This window comes from Arachis ipaensis, chromosome B04 (assembly GCF_000816755.2).
Source record: "Arachis ipaensis cultivar K30076 chromosome B04, Araip1.1, whole genome shotgun sequence".
Lineage (NCBI taxonomy): Eukaryota > Viridiplantae > Streptophyta > Magnoliopsida > Fabales > Fabaceae > Arachis > Arachis ipaensis.
The window spans coordinates 47,560,459-47,569,676 of record NC_029788.2 but is presented as its reverse complement, the minus strand read 5'-3'; positions in this window follow the sequence as shown (position 1 = coordinate 47,569,676).

The following is a 9,218-nucleotide window of genomic DNA, read 5'->3' as shown; positions in this document are numbered from 1 at the left end:
TGTACTTCTTGTTCTTTTGAATTAAAACATTTTTCATTTAAGAGCGGTGATGGATTCATAGGACATTTATAACTTTAAGACATAGTTACTACTATTGATGATCATGTAATGAAGACACAAACACAGATAAGTACATAACATAGAAAACAAAAAACAAAGAAAGTAAGAACAAGGAATGAGTCCACCTTAGTGATGTCCTTGAGCTCTTCTATGTCTCTTCCTTGCCTTGGCTGCTCCTCCTTCATTGCTTTTAGATCTTCTCTGATTTCATGAAGGATGATGGAGTGCTCTTGATGTTCCACCCTTAGTTGCTTCCAATAATTATGTGGAAGAAAATGTATCCCCTGAGGTATCTCAGGGATCTCTTGATTTGCAGTCAAATGTTCTACCACTGAGCTATAGACCCTTGATGGAAGCTTTTGTCTTCCCTTTCCTCTTTCTAGAGGTTTCTCTGGCCTTAGGTGCCATCAATGGTTATGGAAAAAACAAAAAAGCTATGCTTTTACCACACCAAACTTAGAATGTTGCTCGCCCTCGAGCAAAAGAAGAAAGAATAGAAGAATAAGAAGAAGATATGGAGGAGACGGAGGGAGATGTGTATTCGGCCATATGGGTGGGATTGGGTGGGAAAGAGATGTTGAATTTTGAAGGAAAGTGGGTGTTTGGATGTGAGTGGTAAATGGAAAAGAAGGGATGATCATGAATGGAAAGAGAGATGATGAGGTAGGTGGGGATCCTGTGGGGTCCACAGATCCTGAGATGATCCTGTGGGGTCCACAGATCTTGAGGTGTCAAGGCATTTACATCTCTGCACCAATTTAGGCATGCAAAATGCCCTTGCACACAACTCTGGGCGTTCAGCGCCAGGTTGGTGCCCATTTTGGGCGTTCAACGCCCCTTTGCTGCCATTTCTGGCGTTGAACGCCAGAACCATGCTTGTTCTGGGCGTTCAGCGCCAGTATGCTCCCATTCTGGGCGTTCAGCGCCAGAACTATGCTCTGTTCTGGCGTTTGAACGCCAGACAGATGCTCCTCCAGGGTGTGATTTTTCTTCTGCTGTTTTTGATTCCGTTTTCAATTTTTATATTTATCTTGTGACTCCACGGGAACAAGGAAGCAATGAATTCATAGTCCTCAATCAAAATCCTGGGAATTAGACATGGCTTATTAGCCAGCCAAGCTAAAACATGTTATATGAGACACTAGAGTTCATTCTCAAAAATTTTGAAGAAAAATATATTTTTGAAAACATTTTTATTTTAAATTTTTTTTTTTCGAAAACAAAAGAAAAATTTTTGAAAGATTTTTGAAAAATTTTTGAAAACAAAACAAAAGGAAAATTACCTAATCTGAGCAACAAGATGAACCGTCAGTTGTCCATACTCAAACAATCCCCGGCAACGGCGCCAAAAACTTGGTGCTGTTGCCGGATCAAAAGGGAATCTGGCACTGATGTTACTGGACCAAAAGCTTGCCGAAGACTCAAAACAATCCCCGGCAACGGCGCCAAAAACTTGGTGCACGAAATTGTGATCACATTAATGTAGTACTCTTTGTTATTGTATGGAATCATTATTATGGCTCTTTACTATGTGTGGACACAACTCCGTTCAACTAATCAGCAAGTGTACTGGGTCGTCCAAGTAATAAACCTTACGTGAGTAAGGGTCGATCCCACAGAGATTGTTGGCTTGAAGCAAGCTATGGTCACCTTGTAAATCTCAGTCAGGCGGATTTAAACATGATATTTTATTAGATTAAAATAAACAATAAAAGGGATAGAGATACTTATGTAGATTCATTGGCAGGGATTTCAGATATTCTTGGCCAAAGTATGAACTATTATCTATTGCTGGAAAGCCCTGGATGTCTACTTTCCAACGCAATTGGAAGCGCGCCATTTCGAGTTCTGTAGCTCCAGAAATTCCACTTTGAGTGCAGGGAGGTCAGAATCCAACAGCATCAGCAGTCCTTTTTCAACCTCTGAATCTGATTTCTGCTCAAGTCCCTCAATTTCAGCCAGAAAATACCTGAAATCACAGAAAAATACACAAACTCATAGTAAAGTCCAGAAATGTGAATTTAACATAAAAACTAATGAAAACATCCCTAAAAGTAACTAGATCCTACTAAAAACATACTAAAAACAATGCCAAAAAGCGTATAAATTATCCGCTCATCAGGCATATCAGACAACTCTCTATTTCACAACAGGGAAGTCACCTTTCCGACTTGCTTATGGAGTAGAAGCCATGATTCTTATAGAATTCATTGATGAATCACCAAGGGTTATATTCTACATTGAAAGGGTCAGTACCCAATCACAAATGGAAGAGCTCGACCTCTTCCTAGAAGTCTGAGAACAAGCTTGGATCAAATAGGAAATATTAAAGCAAAGGATGGCCCTAAGGTATAATCAGAAGGTGATCAAAAGAAGCTTCACTACAAACAACCTTATACAGATTCGAAATGACATCGGAATTCAGAAGTCGAGCGAAAGAAAGCTAGCTGCAAACTGGAAAGGACCCTATAGCATTATTGAAGTCTTAGAAAAATGTTATTATAAAGTGTCCGACCTACAGGGAAGGGAACTCTCGAGGTCATGGCACACAAAAGTACTACAGTTAGTTGGCTCACCTTGTTCCCTATTGTACTCTTTTTCTCGACCTCTGGATTTTTTTTTCCAAAAATGGTTTTTACTGAAGGGGGTTTTAATGAGGCACCATAATAAGGACTATGGGGAGGCAAAATCCTTAGTAGCAAACTCATGTAAGGAATTTTCTCCATTAATGATAATCCACTCTTTCTTTATGAGTTTCCTATAAAAACGCATTAATTTAAGCTTGATAAACCGCAAAAATTATTGTTCAACCTAGAATGGTCAGCAAGATGAAACGACGAGGTACAAATTAATATAAGAAGTTATGTAAACAATTTGTGAAGCCAAACTCAAAATCAAGGCGGCTAAAAAATGAAGTGTAAAAGTAACTTGGCAAAGTCTGACTACACGAAGTCAGAACTTACAAAAAAATCATTATATCAACAAACTTGCCGACATCACCTTTTTACTTAGCAAATAAATAGCGTTTAAAGTTGCTAAGACACGATCTTCAACTAAATTGCTGAAGAAGCTAAGAATAGATTCAACAAAGATCTAAATTTATTATCGAAACGAAGAAAGACTCTTTAACAAAAAACTTTAAAATTTGTTTAAAGTACAACTAAAACAAAAGAGTAAAGTATCGTTTTTGTCTCCAACGTTTGGGGTAAGTCCCAAAGTTGTCCTTAACATTTCAATCGTCCTATTTAAGTCTCTAACGTTTCAAAATTGACTCAATGTTGTCCTACCGCTAGAGATCCGTTAACAGAATTGACGGCGAGACAAAATTGAGACGATTTTAAAACGTTAGGGACTTAAATAGGATGAAAATGTTGGGGGACAAAAAAGATACATAGAAATAAATTTTAATTTTATCCTTCAATAATATCAATTTTTTACTGTACATAGTATTCAATTAATTTTTAATCACATTTAAGTAAATTACACTTAATCATATTACTTTTATTCTAAATAAATTAATTTTTTTATAATTTTACTCTTAAAGTTTTTTATTATTTTTTATTAAGAGTAAAATTAAGTAATTTCAATAATTTTTATTTTTAATAAACTTGGAAAAATAACTATGGTAATAATAACAACTAATTAATTACATCGTGTATTTATTATGATTCGGTTGCTATATTGTATTGTAATATTATAACTTACATACCTCTTGCAGTTGGTAAAAAATATTGAAGTGATAGATTTAATTCAACCGATAAAATATTGGTCAATTTAACTATATAATATATGTAAAACATGTGAGACAATTTCAATCATTTTAATTTTTAATAAATTTTATTCTTTTCTTTGATAATTTCAATTTTTTTACGACAAATAATTACTTAATTTATTTTTTAATTTTGCTCTTAATAAAAAATAAATTCACTTAGAAAAAATAATGGAATTAAGAATAAAATTAAAAAAATAATTGAATCATTATTTACCATAGAAATTTGATATTATTGAAAAATAAAATTAAAAATAAAGTTTAACAAAATTAAACATTAAAAAATTTTGATACATTAGAGATAAAAGGTACAATTTATACTTTATTGTATATATATCATTTTTTTTAAATATTATCTACTAGTCATTCTACAAATATTTCATGATGACTAAAAATCTTTAAGTGTAAATTATAAAAAAATAAAATTTATTTTGAATGAAAGTAATGTGATTAAGTGTAATTTACTTAGATATGATTAAAAAATAATTGAATACTATATATAGTAAAAAATTGATATTATCGAAGAATAAAATTAAAATTTATCTCTATGTATCGTTTTTGTCCCTAACATTTTTGTTCTATTTAAGTGCCTAACGTTACAAAATCGTCTGAATTTTGTCTCGCCGTCAATTCTGTTAACGGATCCCTAACGGCAGGATAACACTGAGCCAATTTTGAAATGTTAGGGACTTAAATAGGATGATTTAAACGTTAGTGACAACTTTGGGAGTTACCCCAAACGTTGGAGACAAAAACGATACTTTACTCAAAACAAAATAAACTGTTTAGAAAACTACAAGTTGTTGCAAAAGATGGTCATCCAAGACCCACATCCTGGGCCATTAAAAGAACTACGAAAAAGTACAAGGAGCTATAAAGGATTAAGCTTGTCCCCAGTAAGAACATCCTTGGCTCGGGAAGAAGGAGTCAGGTCATACTCAGAAACCGGGACAGCCGAAATAGGACCCATCGGTGAATGAGGGAGATCGACATTGACAACCTCGGGAAGAACCTCGAGATTCTGGGGAGTTTGACTGACCTTTGCACCTAAAGTTTTTGGGTTGGGCAAAGGGACTTCCTCATCATCTTCAGGAGTTGGCACGAACTTCCCGTATACTACATTGTTATCCTGGCTGACAGGGAAAGGTCCACGTCGGGAGCAATGATTTGGATATGGGCTTTCAGATTTGTGAACATCTCATCCATTCCCTCGTCTTAGACTTCTCAACCACTACATATCTGTCTCGGGCCTTTGCCAGCTCATCCTCGAGGTCAAGCCTCTCCCTGAAGACACGAGTGAAGCTCTCCTCCACCTTCTTCCTCAAACCCTCCAACATAGCCAAGGCTGCCTCTGTCTGTTTTGTGTTAGCCCAAGCTTTACCTAAGTAGGAAGCCAACGCATCCCTCTCCTCCTAAAGCTCCTTCTTTGTTTCCTTCAGGGAAATCACCTCGGCCTGAGCAGCCACCAAGGAGCTGTGGGTGGCGCTAAGGGGACTCTTTTCAAACTCCTTGGCTGTTGAATCCATATTTTACGATATATTTTGGTTTGATTTGAGTGGATTCCATCACATAAACCCACATTTATTCACCTAAATAGCATGCTTTTGAGATTTCTTCCTAAATTGTGCTTGAAAGTGAAAACATGCTCTTTTGTGCTTAAGTTAGTCAATTTTATTCACTTTAATCCCATTTGGTGCCTTGATGTATTTGTTAAGTGATTTTCAGGTTTCCAAGGCAAGTATGGGTTGAAGAAGTAAGGAAAAGAGCATGCAAAAGGGAAGAATTCAAGAAATGAAGGATTTGGAAAGCTGCCAACCCTGACCTCTCTGTACTAAATTGGTCATAACTTGAGCTACAGAGGTCCAAATGAGGTGGTTCCAACGGTATTAGAAAGATAACGTCTGGGGCTTCAAAATGATATGCAATTTACTATAGTGGATATAAGTCTAAGTGTGCGTATGCACAAGTCAGGATTCAGCATGTGTGCAGACGCACACGTCTGTGCGTCCGCACAGGTCCCTGCATGTGACCTCATCAATTGCAACTCATTGGCAGCAATTTTTGGGCCTCCAAAACCCATTCCAACTCATTTTTTAATCTATTTAAGGCCAAAGTGAAGAAGAATGTAGGGGGGCAATTAGGTTTAGGTTTTCTATGTTTTTGCTTTAGTTCTCTAGAGAGAGAAGCTCCCCCCTCTCTCTAGAATTAGGATTCTTTAGTTTAATTTCTTATAATTTCTATGTTTAATCCTTGTTTTCATTTACTTTTCCTGTTCTTTAGTTTAATTTCTGGTAATTTCTACTTTTAATTCTTGTTTTCATTTATTTTTCCTTGTCATTTATTGTTATTGCATCTTGTTCTTCTTCATTTCTCTTGTTATTTCCTTTATTTTGTCACTTTTATGTTTTATGAACACTTTTGTCATTTTAATTCCAATTAATGCAAATTTATGTTTCCATGTCATTTATTGCTTTCTTTAGTTGTTATTGCTATTTTCTTGCTTTGGTAGTTATAGAATTTATTTTATTGCAATTTAATATTATTTTACTTTCATGCACACCAAGTGTTTGATAAAATACTTGGCTTAGTTTTTACTCAGTTTTTCTCCACTCTTGGCTTGAATTTGATGACTTTGGTAATCCTTGAGTCATTGATGTCCATTCTTGTTTGATATATTAGAGTAGTTAGCTGATTTGGTCTCGCTTGACTCTATGTGACCCCTTAGTGTTGACATAGGACTTAGGGATTGAAATTAACTATGCCTATTTGACTTATCTTCGATGCAAGGATGACTAAGTAGGATTAACTCTTCATAATCATCATATGTTTGTGGTCAATGGCTAGGATAGGTAACCTTAGCTCTCAATTGCTTGCCAAGAGATTTTCTTGCACTTTAAGTTTTTTTGCTTTGACTTTTACTTGCTTTCGTTGATTTTCTTGCATGTTAAGTTACTTCCTTGCCATTTCTTTTCCTTGCATTTAATTACTTTAAAATTTATTGCTTTGATGTTTAAATTCTTGCATGTTTAGTTTTCACACTCTTGGTTGAGAAATTAGGTGTTTGGGTGGAGTTGAATTGTGGATGTCTGATGAGAGGGACTTTTGCGTGGTCTAGAAATTTGCGGATAAATCCTCGTTGCAAGTATAGTTTCTAAACCTTCAAAAGTCCTTTCATACAAACGTTTTGGTTGTCACAAGTAATAAACCCCTTTAAAATTGTTAACCGAAGTATTCAAACCTCGGGTCGTCTTCTCAAGGAACTGCAGGGAAGTATGTTCTTATTATTGGCTATAAGGGTTGTAAATCGGGGTTGAGAGTGAGGAATAAGTATGACAAATACTTTAAATGGTAATTAAAAATAAATAAATAACTGTAAAATAAACTTTTGGCAAGGTATGAGAATTTGGAAGTCCAGATTTAGTTATCCTTATCAAAAACAATGAAAGTTGAATCTTAATTCCACTTAGTTAACCTTTACTAAAGTAAAGGAAAGTCAAGGGACTAATTAGCTTGATCTTCGAATCCTATTTATTTCCTAAGAAAAGGTTGGGATTATTGAAGCTCAATTCAATTAGCAAAGATAACAGTTATCAATTATGTTGAATGGATGTATTCCCACACTTTATAACCTCTGGTCTATGCCTTCTGGACTTGGATTTGGGCCAAAAAGAGCTTCAGAAATCGCTGGGAGCGTTTTTTGCAATTTCTGGTGCGTGGCCTCTGTCATGCGTCCGCGTGGGTCACGCGGTCGCGTCATTCGGAGCTTTTCTTGTCACGCGGTCGCGGCTGTGTCATATGTGTTTTGCTTAAGTTGGACATTGAAAGAGCTTCCTGTTATGGCGGCTTATGCTTAAATTCATCTAAAAATCTCCACGAATGCTTGGAATGCCAATAGCCTCGGGGGTCCCAAACTAGGCATGTAAAGCTCCTGAGCAGCTTCAAACAAATTTTTAGGCTCCTGGAATGACGAATGTCAGAATAGATTCCAGGATCCCAAACTTTGCTTTTAAATCCGCCTCCGTCTTGATCTATATTTTTCCATCCGGGCGCTTTAGAAAGTAGATTCTCACCATGGTGACCAAACGTTTTCCGAGATCCATTCAGTTGAACGTGATACCAATCCGTGCACTTCAAGTTGAAGCGTGGAACCTTATCGAACCTTGTGCACCAGCTCTGAGCACGAGCCATTTCTCTCTTACTCTTAAAGCCGCATAGAGCTCTAAGCTGGCCATCTGTTTCAAGCAAACCGTATTCAAGTGAAAAAGTAAAGTTAAAAGTTAAGGATTGTACCCACTTGAAGCTTGTATTGGGTGGTAATGGCCTTGGGGAAGGTGCTTCCGATGGTTCTGTAAGTTCTACTCCCTTGTGATCTTCTGTGAATTCCTCCACCTCTTTGCAAGATTCTTCAAATGCATCTATGTCCTGGGCAAAGTCTTCTGTGTCTTCCTTATCACTCGAGTCATAGATTAGAGGTTGAGAGAAATCTACCTCTGCATCATCTTCGTATTCATTTGGGGAAGATTCTTCGATCTCAGAAAATTCACTTGCGGATGCAAGTTCATCACTAAGAGAACTTGACTTGTGACTATCATCATCAAGGGAATTTGTGTCCTGGGTTATTCCGTCTAGTTCTTCATAAACGACTTGCCTTGGGGATTGTGCACTGTCCTCCTTAGCATTAACTGTAACGTCCTTGACGGAGTTCTCTTCAGCTCTGAATTCCCATGGAGGTTCAGCGTCTCCTGGATCTTCAACCAACTCTTCTTCTTGCGTAATGACAGCTTCTTCTACTTGTTCTAGTACGAATTCATTCTCTGTCTTGTCCACTGGAGTTTCTAGTATTTCCTTCATGCTACGCTCTTCGTTAGATTGTCCACATGGGGTTGTGGTTGGTCCTTGAATGTTCGAACATCTAGAAGTTAATTGAATTACTGTTTGCTCCAGTTGTCGAATAGTTGTTTGATGTTTATTTACTGTTTCCTTAAGGCGAACCTCTGATTCTCGGGGTGATGGATTTGGACATGAAATATGGGGAAGTGGTGGTGCTTGGGAGTGATTGGGTTAGAACTGGGGTAAATAGGGATCATATGGTGGCGAATGGTGAAGAGAAGCTTGTGAGTGTGATGGTTCGAGGTTATGTTGAGAGGATGGTCTATAGGCACGGGGTGGGGCTTGTTGGTAGTTACAAGGTTGTCTATCATATCTATCAACTGGGTATGCATTGTAGAATGGTCGTTGTCCATGATATCTTGGAGGGTGTTGTTGCCTAAAGGGTTGATTAGATCCTCTTGGCTTCATCCATCCTTGATTGGTCTGACCTTGATGCACATTCCTACTGTAACTTCTATTTCCTTTAACAATATTAGAACCAAACTCAAAGTGAGAGGGG